Source organism: Spermophilus citellus (genome assembly GCF_964194105.1).
Source record: "Spermophilus citellus genome assembly, chromosome: 8".
NCBI classification, from domain to species: Eukaryota; Metazoa; Chordata; class Mammalia; order Rodentia; family Sciuridae; genus Spermophilus; species Spermophilus citellus.
The window spans coordinates 128800880-128818683 of record NC_138189.1 but is presented as its reverse complement, the minus strand read 5'-3'; the positions used below and the strand labels follow the sequence as shown (position 1 = coordinate 128818683).

At 39.3% G+C, this 17804-nt stretch overlaps 1 long non-coding RNA gene across 2 annotated transcripts in view; it reads left to right on the top strand.

Moving 5' to 3' along the window:
* Positions 1-17804, top strand: part of LOC308654999 — a 109414-nt gene that overhangs the window by 39297 nt on the left and 52313 nt on the right. For both annotated transcript variants that reach the window (XR_014023364.1, XR_014023365.1), the window contains exon 2: positions 9574-9660. This is a non-coding gene — a long non-coding RNA (uncharacterized lncRNA). The remainder of the gene's footprint in view (positions 1-9573; positions 9661-17804) is intronic.

Below are 17804 nucleotides of genomic sequence, written 5' to 3'. Positions count from 1 at the left end.
ACACATTAATGTGGTGGTGATGACTATGGGGTGAAATATGGGTCTATTTTCCCCGGGCTCCTGTGCTCTCTCTCTGCTTGCTGGCTGCCATGAGCTGAGCTCCTTTCCTCTTCCTCATCCTTCTGCCATGGTGTTCTTCCTCACCTCAGGCCCAAAGCAATGGAGCTGGCTGACCATGACTAAACCTCTGAAGCCATTAGCCCAAACTAAGCCTTTCCTCCTCTAAGTTGCTTTTGTCAGGGTTTTGGCAACAGCAATAAAAAGCTAACACAAAATATCAGAGAAAACCAACTTAAAGGAGGAAAGGTTCACTTGGGCTCACGTTTTCAGAGGTTTCAGTTCATGGTCATCCCTGTTGTGTTCGGGGCCTGTGGTGAGGCAGGACATCATGGTGGAAGGGCAAAGTGGAGCAAAGCTGCTCACCACATGGCAGCCAGGAAACAGAGGGGCAGTGGTGAGGACAAGATAGACTCTTCTGGAAGGCACGTCCCGAGTGACCCATCTCTTTCAACAAGGCCCCACTTCCCAAAGGTGCCACACCTCCCAGTAGCGCCACCAGGTGGGGACCAAGCTTGGAACACATGAACCTTTGGGGAACCTTACAGACCCAAACTACAATTGCCCACCTCCTGCAACTGGCCTTGGTTCCTTTTTAACAAAACACTTTTGAATATTCTCAATTAATTAATTAGTTTACTTTTCAGACACTGCACCCTTATTGAATACTTTAAATTATTTTAAATAGAATGTTTTTAATTAAATCAAAATTAATTATTTTTTTTTGTGTGTGATTCTGGGTATCAAACCCAGGGACTCATGCATGCTAAGCAAGCATTCTGCCACTGAGCCATACTCCCAGGCCCACTTTAAATTATTTTAAAATAGAACTGGGTTTTGTGCTGTGCACCTATAGTCCCAGCTCCTAGGAGGCAGAGGCAGGGGATTTGCTTGAGCCTAGGAGATGGGGACCACCTGGGCAATAAAGCAAGACCCCACCTCAAAAAAATAAAAAATAAATAAAAGAAAAATATTTTTAAGTAAAAGCAAATCTGGTCTCAGTCAGACCTCTCTAAGCCCATCTGTATGATTGTTTATTTTTCATGAGGCTTGTTTCATTAGAAACTTGGACATAAATGATGAAGGCTCATTGAATTGTTGTTGGTTATATAGTTGAAAAATAGCTGTGGTGGGACAATAACTTTCGAGTCCTTTCAAGGGTATATCCAATACTTTCTCTGATCTTCTTTACATATATCAGTCCCATTGGCTAAAAATCCATAATTATTCTCTTGACTTTTCTTTGTGAATTGATATTGCTATTGAAAATAACATCCCTGAAGACAGAGCAAGGCAATATTCATTTTTAAGAAAGCGATCTTATTATGTTTACCTTGCTGTTAAGTGTATTTCTTATTTAGCTTAGAAGTACTATAGTGTGGCAAAATATTATATCTTACATAATGGTTGCAATTTAAAAATGAAAACCACTTGGTATCTTTGGTTTTGCTGGCTGTGTGATTTTTTTGGCTCTTATCTGTAAACATATATAAAATGTATAACAGTAAATGAATTACAGAGGTATAATTCCATTGAGGGTTCTGGAAACAGCTTTTAGCCTCCAGAGCCAAGCTCTTACAGTCTGTATTGGATCAGAATTGCAAGACAGAATTATAGCTCTGTTACTCAAGGTTTGCTTGTTGTTAATTTTATTGCGGACATAAAAGCTTATATAAAGCATCTGTCGCATCCTTGACCCCTTTAAGAAACCTGTATCCATGGTAGCTGATAGCAGATAAGAGGAGGAGGCCCTGAATCCCACAAGGCATTTTAATAAAAAGAAATGCCTTGTCCCTGGAATATCTTTTTGATGCTACATTCATGCAATGATAAGTCTGGGGTAAATTTCAGTCTGTTAAATCAACATGTATTAGTTGGGCTCATATTTTTGACAGGTCCTGTTCCAGATTCTGTGGTTATAGCAGTGAACAAATCAGACCACAATTCTTCCTGTCTTCTTGGAGCTTACTTATGGTAGAATATGAAATGTACAATGTGGCAATCCAATTCCACAAAACTGGTTAAGTAATGATAGTTTAAGGGGAATAAGGCCTTCAGAGGTGGAGGTAAGATTTTCTCTTTTAAATAGAACAGATAATTTGAGACTTGACTGATAAAATGGTATTTGAGCAGAGGCCCAGAGGAGGTGTAGGAGTAGCCCTGCAGAGATCCCAAGCAGAGAGGACAGTTTGTGCAGTGGCCCTGGGACAGAAGGCTTGGCAGAGGGAGCAGCGACACTAGTATGCCCAAAGCCAAGTGGGTAAGAAAGGCCATGATGGGGGGATTAAGTTCCAGAAGATTCAGAGGACAGGATCCTATAGGGCTTTCTAGGTCAAGGAAAGGCATTGTGATCTAGAGCAAATAGGAAGGCACAGAAGAGATTCAGGCAAATATAAATGTAAATGATTACATTTCAGAGGATCATTCTGGTGGCTTCAGAGGAAACACAGTCAGGAAACAAGTGTTTCAATAGGAGGCTGCTGCAAAACCCAGAAAAGAGATTAGAGTGGCTTGGAGGGAGGTGGAAGGTGGAGGTAGTGAGATGAGTCTCCTTCTGGTTATGCATTGAAGGTAAAGCCAACAGAATTTGCTGACAGATTGCGTGTGGGATCCCCTTACAGTGCCATTTCCCTGGAATTGCTATCTCGGTCCACAAAGATCCTTGAGATTTCTCCTCCCTCCTACTCTTGCTCTGGTGATGGATGCTCGACACTACATCATTGGCATTTTTGAGGTTTGCTTTTCCCTTTGCAGATTTTCGCCCTGAGCACATACATAGTATTTGCAAGGATACAACAATAAGATTCTTCTGCCCTTCCATTTTCTGAAACCCAACTTCCTGCTACCATTTCAAGGCTTCCCACTAAATCTCAGCTCTTCTCCTGGGTCTAAGCACAACAAGCATCTCCATTTTTCCACATGTCATTGCTTCTTTGCATAAATTATGCCTCCCTCCACCGTGATCTGAGATGTCTCTTTCTTTCAAACTCTGCTCTAGTCCTTCACTGCCTTGTTCAGGCTGATGCAATAATCTGCACACTGGTTTTTGTTTTTATGCTTCCAGAAAGCTAGCAGCCAGCAGCAAAGATTATCCTTGTCCAGCTCCATTTTCATCAGCTCTTTCTCCCATACAGATTCCTGTCTTGGCTTCTAATTTTTTCTCCCTAATTTAAATTGTTTCACATACTCTTTGTACACATTCTCACCCATCCTTTTCATCATCTTCACATATTTGTAGAATTTTGGATTCACTCTGGCAAACCACTTTGAGAACTATGAGTGAATCAAACAAATATGGGTATGAATTGGAGAGAGAGGTCCCCCCCGCACCTCCCATTATCTGGTCATTCCTGCCTATAGCTAGAGAATTGAACACAATAAGCTTCATTGTACTAGCAAAGACCACTGAGAGGGGTAACTTTTTATTCTGCATATCTTCATTTTTCTTCATAGTGTAAAATAAACATGTCATGCTCACTGTTAGTCATTTATGCAACTCACCAAATATTTTTGCAGAAAAGTGAATCTTTGGGGACTTCATCCCCCATGGCTCCCTTTCTGATCCCTTTTCAGTTGGATGAGATCATGTGACTAATTATGGTCAATGAATTGAGAGTAGAAGTAATAATTATAATTTCTGAGCCAGTTCATTTAACTGCAAGAATAAGATTCTAGTGCCTTTTTCCCCCCATAGGAATGATAAGTTAAAGATGGTGTCCTGGGATACTGGTGGTGGTCTGGGCCACCAGACTATGGAGCAGCCCCTTGGCAACTTGAGATAAATATGCAACATGAATGAGAAACCCCTGTTTTAGCATGAGATTTTAGAATTATTGTTGCCCCATAACCCATGGCTGTCTTTGTGTGTTCTTGTGTGCGTGCTTCTGAGGATCGAGCCCAGGGCCTCATGCACATAGTAGGCACACATTCTACCACTGAGCTACACCCATGGTCCAACTGCCTGTTTGCCAATCTATTCAGGGCATCTCTTTCTGTGATAGTTATTGGAGAACAGGACCTCAGGCAATTAAGGGTTTGGATGGATGTAAAGGACTAACCGAAGTTAGATGCCGGAACAATTTATGCTGGCCATGAGATTCCTAAGGACAACTATACTGGGGAGGGAGACAGGTTGCCATTGGAGGAAGTGGAAAGACCCTCATGGCAACCAGGAGAATTATCTAGGGTTCATCAAGGGTTAGTACTGCAGTCTCCTGTTACTTCTCCATGGTGACAGGAAAGGTTTACTGACCTCTACCTAATACCTGACTTCATCCTAGTTGCCTCACAGCTGGGGTTCCATTTGGTCAGGAGGGACTTTCCATTACATGTGGTGACAAGAAGCCAAGGCCACAGGGGCCATTGGCTCTGTCTCAAGGCCAAGGCTACAGGGCCCACTTCTCAGGGTTTGCTGTGGTTATTTAAACTAGTGACCATAGACAACTCTGTGAAGAGCTACTGCAAGGTCAGGAGGACTGAACAAGGCCTGATGCTGCATAAGTACCAAAGCATGTCAAAGGAATGATTTCTAGCTTCCTGTAGAGACCATTAGCTAAATTGCAATATCTGCTTCTTGGACTGCCTTTGCCAGGATCATTGTTTCTTGCTTTGAACCTTGGGAGGAGGAGGAGGGGTGTGGGTGTCCTCTGCCTCCCTCCCCTTTTGTGTGAAGCCTGGGAAAGGAACCCGATGTGATACAGCAATCTGTATACGGGGTAAAAATGGGAGTTCATAACCCACTTGAATCAAACTGTGAAATATGATATATTAAGAACTATGTAATGTTTTGAACGACCAACAATAAAAAAAAAAGAAAAAAAAAGAAAGTTGCTTTGTTTCTAATTGGCGGGAGGAGGCTTGTGAGAGCCTCAAGCTTTCTGCTTGTGTTATGATTTTGTGACAGTGTGAAGTCAATCTCCCGAGCTGTCAGTAACTTAGAGACTTCAACTCTGATTAAAACCCATGACTAGAAAAAAATTACCATAATCCAGTGACAGGCATGAAGGGAAAGCCATAATAGTACCATAACCATGTGCCAGTGAAGAGGCCATTATATTTAGTACCTTCCTTCAGCACACATAAATCTCCTCGTTGCTATCCACAGAGCTCGTGGCTTGTTAATGGATGCCACCAAGAGTGTGCTGGGCCTGCCTCTGATACTTACCTGTGTACACCTGGAGTACAGTGGGGCATGGTGTGGCAACCTAGAGTAATATTGTTGCTGAAAGTTCTGTTATTGGTGGAGAATAGAAACTACATACCAGTGTGGTTAGGAAACCAGCAGAGAAAGGGACTCAGTGTTTCAGTACAAGTCCCATTCATTGCCTGGACCCCACTGACCACTTTCTTTGAAGCTTCTCACCTCAGCATCCTCAAAAATGTTCTATGTTGGGGCTGGGGATGTGGCTCAAGCGGTAGCGCGCCCGTCTGGCATGCAGCGAGGCCCGGGTTCGATCCTCAGCACCACATGCAAACAAAGATGTTGTGTCCGCCGATAACTAAAAAATAAATATTAAAATTCTCTCTCTCTCTCTCTCTCCCCTCACTCTCTCTTTAAAAAAAAAAAAAAAAAAGTTCTATGTTGTCCCTTCTGTCATCAGAGTGGTCTTTCTGTCCCCAGGTCATCCAAGATACTTCTTACCACTCTACCCTGACTTTGGCCCTGAATAGTATCACATATTCAGGTCTCATTTCTGTGGGGCCTTTTTAGGTGACTAAGAAGCATTTGATAGACTCATTTGAGCCGAATTGTTAAAGCTGCTAATGGGGTAAGGTGTTAGCCCTTCTGGCTCATCTATTTGCATTTTAACAGGGACCTTTCAGCTTGAAGCCTGAGGTGTTACTACTCAGACTTTAGGGCACATGACAAAAGGCCAGAATGAGGAAGGTGACATTTGAGAGCATGAATGTGTTTGGAGGACACTTGAGATCATGCCAGGTAAGAAGCATATTCCTTTGCCTATGTGGTGCAGAGAAATGAAGCAGTCTTCTATTTGCATTCTGGGACTGCACATCTCTCTAGTTCTTTAGAATCAGATAAAATGCCACCTCTTCCAGACACACTTCCTTTATAGAAGTAGGTCACACTGTTACTGGCCTCCTCTCTGGACTTACTGTATAAGTTTCCTATAATCTGAATAGATTTTGAAGGATGCATATAAGCCTGTCATCTAAGCGATATTGGTAGTCAGGTGTCATAGTTCTGAGTGACTGAATATACAATAGTCACTCCACTATTAGGTCAGCAAGCTTTTTTGAGAGATATTTTTATTTTGGAAGAAAAATTCTGAGTCTAAGGAGTCTCTGTATTTACCAATTACATGTATTAATCAAAGACTATACTTTGCTTATATTTTACATGGAAAGGACCCTGTGTGTGTTTTAATCACACATGCACACGCATGTTTGCACACACTTGTGTGCACACACAGAGAGCAATGTCTAGTGATAAACTATTTTATGTTAACAAAGATTCAAAAAGATTCTGGGGTAGATGGAGGAGGTATAACATTTTTGGAGGGAAGCTGGACAAATAAGTATCAAAAGTCATAAATATGTGAATATTATTTGGGCAATTCTACATCTGGGAGTTTATCCTAAAATATTAATCAGAGGTGCTCACAAAGAAATATAAGGACATGTGAGAATACTTTAATAGCAAAACATTAGAAATATATATGTATATATACATATATAATTACATATGTATATATACACACATATGTGTGTGTGTGTGTATTGTTTGTACTGAGGAGTGAATCTGGGAGTGCTCAACCACTGAGTCATATTCCTATCCCCAGCCCTGTTTTGTATTTTAGTTAGAGACAGGGTCTCACTGAGTTACTTAGGACCTTGCTAAGTTGCTGAGGCTGGCTTTGAACTTGCAATCCTCCTGCCTCAGCCTCCCAAGCTGCTGGAATTATAGGCATGTGCTACCATGCCCAACAACAAAAAGCATCAGGAATAATTTCTATGCTAACAATGGAAAGTTAGGTTAAAAAGTAGTAAAATGCTCGTAGTATATTTTTGGGTTAAAAGTGGGTCATGGGCTGGGGTTGTGGCTCAGTGGTAGAATGCTTGCCTTGAATGTGAGAGGCACTGGGTTTGATCTTCAGCACCACATAAAAATAAATAAATAAATAAAGATATTGTGTTCATTTACAACTAAAAAAAGTATTTTTTTAAAGTGGGTTATAAGAGATGGTGAGTTTAATCTGAATAGAAGGACACACACTGAAGTGTTGATAATGGTTATCTCTGAGTGTCTGAGTGAATTCAATTTCTTTTCTGTATTTCAAATTGTTAATGAGAATGACCACTTTTATAATCAGAAAAAGTGATTAAAAATGCAAAGTTCATTTGTTCAAAAACTCAATATAGAAAACTTACAAAGGCTTTGTATAACTTATAGGAAAGACCAGAAAACATTGGTGAGCCTACCAAAAATTATTGGGACAATCAGGAAAAAAGCACATTCTACATTTGGATTAAAACAAAACTGGGTTGGAATCCTATTTACATGGGTGGCTTTTTATTTAAGGTATGCATTGATTTTCACTTCTGGATAATGGGGACAATGAAATGTATTTCTGGAAGCTGTCTTGAGAACTAATGGGAACATTCAAAATGGTAGTTATTATTTTTTGTGGCACAATATAACAATATGTCCTTCCCTGTCACCTCTGCTTTTCTATCTTAGGCACCTGAGGAAGTCAAACTTGCTATAGGATTTGTCCACTTATTTGTACTCACAAGTTCTTGTTTTAAAAAATAGATTTTCTTATTCAAGTAGGACAAAGTTCACAGATCAGGAGACAACTGTCGTAAGAGATAGTTTGCTATGTTCCCAGGTACTAAGAGAAGGGGCTATGACACACTATTGGAGGGAGGGACACAAGGAAAAGTACTGAATTTGGTCAGAAGGCCAAGGGAGCAGGTGAAAATGTGAAATGTGGTTGGAAGCTTTTATTGTGGTTTCTGCAAAGGAAATAGGTAAGGAAAAATAAGGTTTAGGATTGGCTAATTTGAATGATTTCGTTGGTCTCTGGTACATAGGGCATGTTCCTAGTTGTCTGGTACTTGGTCCTGGGACAGACAGACTAGGGCAGGTAAACAGAAGCACAGAGTGTGATAGCCAAGTACAGAATGTGGTTGGGATGTGGGCTCTGGATTGGTTGATTTATATGAAAGGAGCACTCTAACCCTGGGAGGGGGCAATCCCTCAAGGGTCCATAAGACCCAAGATGTTAAAGCATCCAAAATACAGAATAAAAAGACATGATTAACACAGTTATAGATTGGGGAAAATTAGCAACACCACATTTTGTCACGTCATAAAGAAAAAAGTCAGACCCTTGACATATTGTACAACTCTTGCCAACTTCTGTTTCATAGGGTCATTCATAATTATATTCTCCCTCCTTCCCTGCTGAATATTCCTGTGAAACAAACCACCCTAAAACTTGATGGCCTAAAACAACTGCTTTATTTGCTCAAGATTCTGCAATTAGGGCTGAGCTCAACTGGATGGTTCTTTTGCTGACCTTGCCAATGATCACTCATAGGACTGCATTTAGCTAGCAGACAGCTGTGCGCTTGGTCAGCTTGGGCCTCTCTCCACTCTTCCCGGGTGACTCAGGATCTTGCCTTCTCCTAATGATCTCTCCAGCAGAGAAGCTGGACATCTTTCTTAGCACTCCAGAGCTCCCAAGAACGCATAAGTAGAAATTGCATTTCTACCATATTCTCCTGGTTAAAGCAAGTCGAAGTTCTAGCCCAGAGGAAAGTTCAAGAAGGCATGACTGCCGTGTGCGTGTGTGTGTGTGTGTGTGTGTGTGTGTGTGTGTATACCAGGAGAGGTGTTTCTTTGGAAGCCATCAATGCAATGAACTGTCACAATAGGTGAGGCAGAATGTTCCTTCTAGCAATCCTTTTGAAGACCCTGATACCCTTGGAGATGGAGAGAATTTTAGAGATCCAGCCGGCCCCTGAGAGGAAACCTGATGGTTGCCAGCCATAGGGACTATGTGAATGATTGGACCTTCCCCTAAGGAAGTGACAAGCTAAGGAGACTTGTCTGTTTTCTAGAGCAAAAGGTTTTGCAATGTTAGGGACCCATTTTCAATAATCAGGCCTCAGAGGGGCAGGATATGCTGTATTTTTAGACAAAGTATACTAGGTCAGTCCTGATCCAAAAGAGTCACTGGGATGACTCGACAAAGGGCCAGAGTGCCACACACTCTGGTCCATGAAAGGATGTTTCTTTCCCTTTATCAGCTTATAGTAGAAAAAGTTGTTTACATAATCACATAATCTTCCTCTAAATAAATAAGGAAATGCTGAGAATTAAAAAGTATGAGTCCTGCCAAATTTCTTTCCAAATCTTACTTTTTCATTAAAAAAAAATTCAGTGGATTATCTAGATTTCTCTAGTTTGGAATTTAGACCCCCATGGAGTAGTTTGTTCAGCTGAGATTTCCAAATACTTTCTCATGCAGATGAATTTGCTTTTTTCAGAAGTTCTGGGAGCCCAGATGCTCAGACTTTCCCACCGCAGTGCCCCTAGTGGCAGAGGAGAAGAATGCAGGTGTCTGGACTCCAAAGGTAATCGAAAACACTTCTTCTGTTCTCCCTTTAAATTTTTAGATTTTGTGCCAATCTTTCCTTATGCTCCATGATACATTCATAGTTGTTTTAAAATAAAATATGATATTTTGGGTTATTTACTGCTTATACCAGGATGGCCAAGAATTTACCCTACTTTCTCTTCCTGTCCTTCTCCTCCACAACCATACCACCCTCTCTCCATTTAATTACTGGATATCTTTGAAATAGTTGATGTGTCAATAATTCACTTTATTTTATATATATTATTATTTGGCAAATACCAAATCCATCCCCCTTTAACTGCTTGGAAACATGATTCTTTTCTACTTAACACATTTCGCAGTGAGTTCTGAAATTACCTTTCAAGTATGTCCCTCCTTGGATATTCTTCAGTTTGGGGATAAACTTTAGTGTTTCCCATCTTTATAGTTACTCGCCATGATAGGATCATGGCTTAATAATTCTTCATACTAAACACCCCTGTTTTGAATGTGTGGTTTCTATTTTCTGATTGGACTCTGCCTCAGAAGACTTCCATCATACCATTCTCACCAGTTTTTCTCTGCTTCACTAATTGCTATTTTGTAGCCTCTGATAACTTCCTTCACCTCATGTGTCCCTTAAACAGTTAAGTACCTGGGCTCCTATTTCCAGCCCTTTTTATATTCTTCCTAGATCATCCTACCTACTCCCATGAATTCTGTTATCACTTATATTCTGGTTATCCCTAAACTTTTTTTTTTTTTAACAAAGAGTACAACCTCTTTATTGAGGGCCAAACATCTATTTTTATCAGCTCACTGGATACCTCTTAGCAAATGTCCTGTGGCATCTCAAATTTAAGGGTACAAAAACTCCTTACATCCTCCACAAAATCTGTTTCTCCTCCTGTGTTCCCAATCTTAACACCACCATCATCTCAGTCACCCAAATTAGGAACTTTGAAGTTATATTTGACATCTCCTCCTTATTTCCCAAGTCTACATGCCAAAATTCTGTTTATTCTAGCTCTAGCACACACACACACACACACACACACACACATACACACATACACACACAACCTCCCTGCTTCCCTCTAGTCCAGGACTGCAGTATCTCTTGCTTGGTTCTTGGTGGGGGGTCCTGAATTGCAGACAGTGGCTTTCTGGCTGTGTCCTCACAAGGAGGAGACAGGAAGTTCTGGTATCTTTTCCTTTTTCTGCTGGGGCATTAATACCATCATAAAGATCTCATTCTCTTGACCTCACCTAAACCTAATTATATTCCAAGGGCCCCATTTCCTAATATCATCACATTGAGGGTTAGGACTTCCACATGTGGATTTGGGGAAGATATAAACATTGAGTCCATAGTAGACTTTTACACTGGTATTCTTATTGGTCTACCTTACTTTCAATCTTTCCTCCCCTCTTCTCTACGGGTTTCAGATTTCTCTTCCTAAAATGCAGAAATGGTACATCACTCCCTTGACCAAAGCTTGTCAATAGCTCCCTATGTTACTAAACCTTGCCACTTGCAGCTGGGCAGAGTCAGGGCTCAACCTGTCCATCTTAGCTTCCTCTGCAATTGCTCCTTCCTTTTTCTCACCCTCTCTTCTTTGTTCTCCTTGTTAATAGTCTTTCCTCTGTCCCCATCTGCTTGGCAATGGCTGTTGTGAAGTCTCCTCTCCAGGCAGAATTAATCATTTTCTTACTGTGTATTAGAGGTCAGTGGTTCTTAATGTTGTTTGCATATTATAAACACCTGGTGTATTAGTTGGATCGTCCAGAGAAACACACACATACACATATACACACACATACACACATACATACACATATACATATGATCTAAATATGTGATATATAAGCATTTATCCTACATATATAAGATATATATGACATATATAAACATATAAAGAGATTTATTATAAGGAATTGACTCACATGATTATGGAGGCTGACAAGGCCAAACATCTGCAATAAATAAGCTAGAGTCTTTCCAGTTCAAAGATCAGCAGAGCTTAAGACCTATGAAGAGCCAATATTTCAGTTGAAATTTGAAGCCAGAAAAAAACTATGTTCCAGCTCAAGGACGGTAAGGCAGGAGGAATTCCTTCTTATTTCGGGGGAGGATCAGCCTTTATTTTCTATTCAGGCCTTCAACTAATTGGATATGGCCCACTCACACTGGAAAGGTCTGTCTGCTTTATCCAGTCTATATCTTTTTTTTTTTTTACCAGTTCCTTTTTTTTTATTGGTTGTTCACAACATTACAAAGCTCTTGACATATCATATTTCATACATTAGATTGAAGTGGGTTATGAACCCCCAATTTTACCCCAAATGCAGATTGCAGAATCACGTTGGTTATACATCCACAATTTTACATAATACCCTATTAGTAATTGTTGTATTCTGCTACCTTTCCTATACCCTACTATCCCCCCTCCCCTCCCTTCCCATCTTCTCTCTCTACCCCATCTACTGTAATTCATTTCTCTCCTTGTTTATTTTCCCATTCCCCTCACAACCTCTTATATGTAATTTTGTATAGCAATGAGGGTCTCCCTTCATTTCCATGCAGTTTCCCTTTTGTCTCCCTTTCCCTCCCACCTCATGTCTCTGTTTAATGTTACTCTTTTCTTCCTACTCTTCCTCCCTGCTCTGTTCATAGTTGCTCTCATTATATCAAAGAAGACATTTGATATTTGTTTTTTAGGGATTGGCTAGCTTCACTAAGCATAATCTGCTCTAGTGCCATCCATTTCCCTGCAAATTCTATGATTTTGTCATTTTTATTGCTGCATAGTACTCCATTGTGTATAGATGCCACATTTTTTTTATCCATTCATCTATTGAAGGGCATCTGGGTTGGTTCCACAGTCTAGCTATTGTGAATTGTGCTGCTATGAACATCGATGTGGCAGTATCCCTGTAGCATGCTCTTTTAAGGTCTTCAGGGAATAGTCCGAGAAGGGCAATAGCTGGGTCAAATGGTGGTTCCATTCCCAGCTTTCCCAGGAATCTCCATACTGCTTTCCAAATTGGCCGCACCAATTTGAAGTCCCACCAGCAATGTACAAGTGTACCCTTTTCTCCACATCCTCGCCAGCACTTGTTGTTGTTTGACTTCATAGTGGCTGCCAATCTTACTGGAGTGAGATGGTATCTTAGGGTGGTTTTGATTTGCATTTCTCTGACTGCTAGAGATGGTGAGCATTTTTTCATGTACTTGTTGATTGATTGTATATCCTCCTCTGAGAAGTGTCTGTTTAGGTCCTTGGCCCATTTGTTGATTGGGTTATTTGTTATCTTATTGTCTAATTTTTTGAGTTCTTTGTATACTCTGGATATTAGGGCTCTATCTGAAGTGTGAGGAGTAAAAATTTGTTCCCAGGATGTAGGCTCCCTATTTACCTCTCTTATTGTTTCTCTTGCTGAGAAAAAACTTTTAAGTTTAAGTAAGTTCCACTTGTTGATTCTTGTTATTAACTCTTGTGCTATGGGTGTCCTATTAAGGAATTTGGAGCCCGACCCCACAATATGTAGATCGGAGCCAACTTTTTCTTCTATCAGGCACAGAGTCTCTGATTTGATATCAAGCTCCTTGATCCATTTTGAGTTAACTTTTGTGCATGGCGAGAGAAAGGGATTCAGTTTCATTTTGTTGCATATGGATTTCCAGTTTTCCCAACACCATTTGTTGAAGATGCTATCCTTCCTCCATTGCATGCTTTTAGCCCCTTTATCAAATATAAGATAGTTGTAACTTTGTGGATTAGTCTCTGTGTCCTCTATTCTGTACCATTGGTCCACCCGCCTGTTTTGGTACCAGTACCATGCTGTTTTTGTCACTATTGCTCTGTAATATAGTTTGAAATCTGGTATTGCTATACCGCCTGACTCACACTTCCTGCTTAGAATTGCTTTTGCTATTCTGGGTCTTTTATTTTTCCATATGAATTTCATGATTGCTTTATCTATTTCTACAAGAAATGCCGTTGGGATTTTGATTGGCATTGCATTAAACCTATAGAGAACTTTTGGTAATATCGCCATTTTGATGATGTTAGTTCTGCCTATCCATGAACAGGGTATATTTTTCCATCTTCTAAGATCTTCTTCTACTTCTCTCTTTAAGGTTCTGTAGTTTTCATTGTATAAATCTTTCACCTCTTTTGTTAGGTTGATTCCCAAGTATTTTATTTTTTTTTGAGGATATTGTGAATGGAGTGTTTTTCCTCATTTCCGTTTCAAAAGTTTTGTCGCTGATATACAGAAATGCCTTTGATTTATGCGTGTTGATTTTATATCCTGCCACTTTGCTGAATTCATTTATTAGTTCTAGTAGTTTCTTTGTAGACCCTTTTGGGTCTTCTAGGTATAGAATCATGTCATCTGCAAATAGTGATAATTTAAGTTCTTCTTTTCCTATTTTTATGCCTTTAATTTCTTTCGTCTAATTGCTCTGGCCAGTGTTTCGAGAACTATATTGAATAGAAGTGGTGATAGAGGGCATCCTTGTCTTGTTCCGGATTTTAGAGGGAATGCCTTTAACTTTTGTCCATTCAGAATGATGCTAGCCTGAGGCTTAGCATAGATAGCTTTTACAATGTCAAGGTAAGTTCCTGTTATCCCTAGTTTTTCTAATGTTTTGAACATAAAGGGATGCTGTACTCTGTCGAATGCTTTCTCTGCATCTATCGAGATGATCATATGGTTCTTATCTTTAAGTCTATTGATGTGGTGAATAACGTTTATTGATCTCCGTATGTTGAACCACCCTTGCATCCCAGGGATGAATCCTACTTGATCATGGTGCACAATTTTTTTGATGTGTTTTTGTATTCGATTCGCCAGAATTTTATTGAGGATTTTTGCATCTAGTTTCATTAGAGATATTGGTCTGTAGTTTTCTTTCTTTGAGGTGTCTTTGTCTGGTTTCGGAATCAGGGTGATGTTGGCCTCATAGAATGAATTTGGAAGAGCTCCCTCTTTTTCTATTTCCTGAAATAACTTGAAAAGTATTGGTATTAATTCTTCTTTAAAGGTTTTGTAAAACTCCGCTGTATACCCACCCGGTCCTGGGCTTTTCTTGGTTGGTAGTCTTTTGATGGCTTCTTCAATTTCATCCATTGATATTGGTCTGTTCAAATTGTGTGTATCCTCCTGTCTCAGTCTGGGCAAATCATATGACTGAAGAAATTTATCGATGTCTTCACTATCTTCTATTTTATTGGAATATAGGTTTTCAAAATAATTTCTAATTGTCTTCTGTATTTCTGTAGCATCTGTTGTGATATTGCCTTTTTCATCCCGTATGTTAGTAATTTGAGTTCTCTCTCTTCTTCTCTTCATTAGCATGGCTAAAGGTCTGTCGATCTTATTTATTTTTTCGAAGAACCAACTTTTAGTTTTGTTAATTTTTTCAATAGTTTCTTTTGTTTCAATTTCACTGATTTCCGCTCTGATTTTAATTATTTCTTGCCTTCTGCTACATTTGCTGTTGTTTTGCTCTTCCTTTTCTAGGGCTTTGAGATGAAGTGTGAGCTCATTTATTTGTTGGTTTTTTCTTTTTTTGAGGAATGACCACCAGGCGATGAATTTTCCTCTTAAAACTGCTTTCATTGTGTCCCATAGATTCGGATATGTTGTGTCTGTATTTTCATTTATCTCTAAGAATTTTTTGATTTCCTCCTTTATGTCTTCTGTAACCCATTGATCATTCAGTAACATATTGTTCATTTTCCATGTGATGTAGGATTTTTCCTTCCTTCTTTTATCATTGATTTTCAGTTTCATTCCATTATGATCAGATAAAATGCATGGTATTATCTCCACCCCTTTATATTTACTGAGGGTTGCCCTATGGCCTAATATATGGTCTATTTTTGAGAAGGATCCATGTGCTGCTGAGAAAAAAGTATATCCATTTGATGATGGTTGATATATTCTATATATGTCAATTAAGTCTAGGTTATTGATTGTGATATTGAGTTCTATAGTTTCTTTATTCAACTTTTGTTTGGAGGATCTGTCCAATGGTGAGAGAGGTGCGTTGAAGTCACCCATAATTATTGTGTTGTGGTCTATTTGATTCTTGAACTTGAGGAGAATTTGTTTTATGAATGTTGCAGCACCATTATTTGGTGCTTAAATATTGATAATTGTTATGTCTTATTGGTGAATGGTTCCTTTTAACAGTATATAATGACCTTCTTTATCCCTTTTGATTAACTTAGTCTTGAAGTCGATTTTATTCGATATGAGGATGGCCACCCCTGCTTGCTTACGAGGACCGTGTGCATGGTATATTTTTTCCCATCCTTTCACCTTCAGCCTGTGTATGTCTTTTCCAATCAGATGTGTCTCCTGGAGGCAGCATATTGTTGGATTTGTTTTTTTAATCCATGATACCAGCCTATGTCGCTTTATTGGAGAGTTTAAGCCATTAACATTTAGAGTTACTATTGATATATGGTTTGTACTTCCATCCATGTTTGATTATTTATCCTTTTTTTAAAAAATTTAGTTTGTTTCTCCATGATTATCTTTTCCCTCGCCCTCTGTCTTTACTGAGGTACTTCCCATTGATGGTTTTTGTTATTGTTTTTCATTTCTTCCTCGTGTAGTGTTTTGCTCAAAATGCTTTGCAATGCTGGTTTTCTGGCTGCAAATTCTTTTAACTTTTGTTTATCATGAAAGATTTTTATTTCGTTGTTGTACCTGAAGCTTAATTTTGCTGGATACAGAATTCTTGGTTGGCATCCATTGTCTTTCAGTGTTTGAAATACATTGTTCCATGACCTTCTTGCTTTCAGTGTCTGTGATGAAAAATCCGTTGTTAACCTTATTGGTTTCCCCCTGAATGTAATCTGTCTCCTTTCTCTTGTAGCTTTTAATATTTTCTCTTTGTTCTGTATATTGGATATCTTCATAACAATGTGTCTTGGCGTTGGTCTACTGTGATTTTGTGTGCTCGGTGTCCTGTATGCATCTTCAATTTGTATATCTGTTTCCTTTTTTATTTCTGGAAAGTTTTCTGTAATTATTTCATTCAGCAGGTTACTCATTCCCTTGGTTTGAATCTCTGTACCTTCTTCTATCCCGATGACTCGCAAGTTTGGCTTTTTTATGTTATCCCATAACTCTTGGATGTTTTTCTCGTGATTTTTTACCAGCCTTTCTGAGTTGGCTAGACTCTTTTCAAGATGATATATTTTGTCTTCATTATCTGACGTTCTGGCTTCTACTTGCTCCACTCTGTTAGTGATACTCTCAATTGAGTTTTTAGTTTGGTTTATCGTTTCCTTCATTTCTAGAATTATTGTTTGATTCTTTTTTATAATCTCTATCTCCTGTTAAAGATGCTCAACTTCTTCTTTTATCTGTTTATGTAATTCATTCTCAATGTGTTCTCTCGCTGCTTGAATTTGCTGTCTTGTATCCTCTTTAAGGTTCCATTCCATCTGTCTAAGGTGTTCCTTGAGTTCTTTATATGACCATTTTTCTGATGACTCTAGGTCCTCCTGAATATTTAGGCTGTCCTGCATTGTTTGTACTCCTTTTCTTCCTTGCTTTTTGAAGCTGCTCATGTTACTTCTTGTTCTGTTTGACTGCTGAGTTACTGTTTACTCCTGTAGCCGCAGGTTTCAATGAAGTTATCTCCTCTGCCCCAGTCTATATCTTTAAATGTTAAACTCATCCAAAAACATCCTATGGAAACACCCAGAATAATGTTGGATCAAATATGGGCACCCTGAAGTCCAGTCAAGTTGACACATAAAAGTAACCATCATACCTTGGAAACTATTAAAATATACTAAGTCTGCTGGGTCCTCTTCCAAGGATTTTTAGTTAATTGGTTTGGGGTAGAGCCTGGGTATACATATATTTTCAGGTTTTGGTATCTATGGGTGATCCTGCAAACAATCTTCCACAAATACTGAGGGACAACCTGTAGGTATGTGTATATATGTATGTGGTGTGTGTGTGTGTGTATATATAAAGTTCAATAACACGTGGGATCCTTGAGGGCAGGGATTTGTCTTACTGATGGCAACTGCAACACTTCTGTTCTTTGGTGCTTAATTGGTGCTTAATGTTTATGGACCTCATTGTGGAATAACTGTTAAATTATTAAATTAAATTATGTCC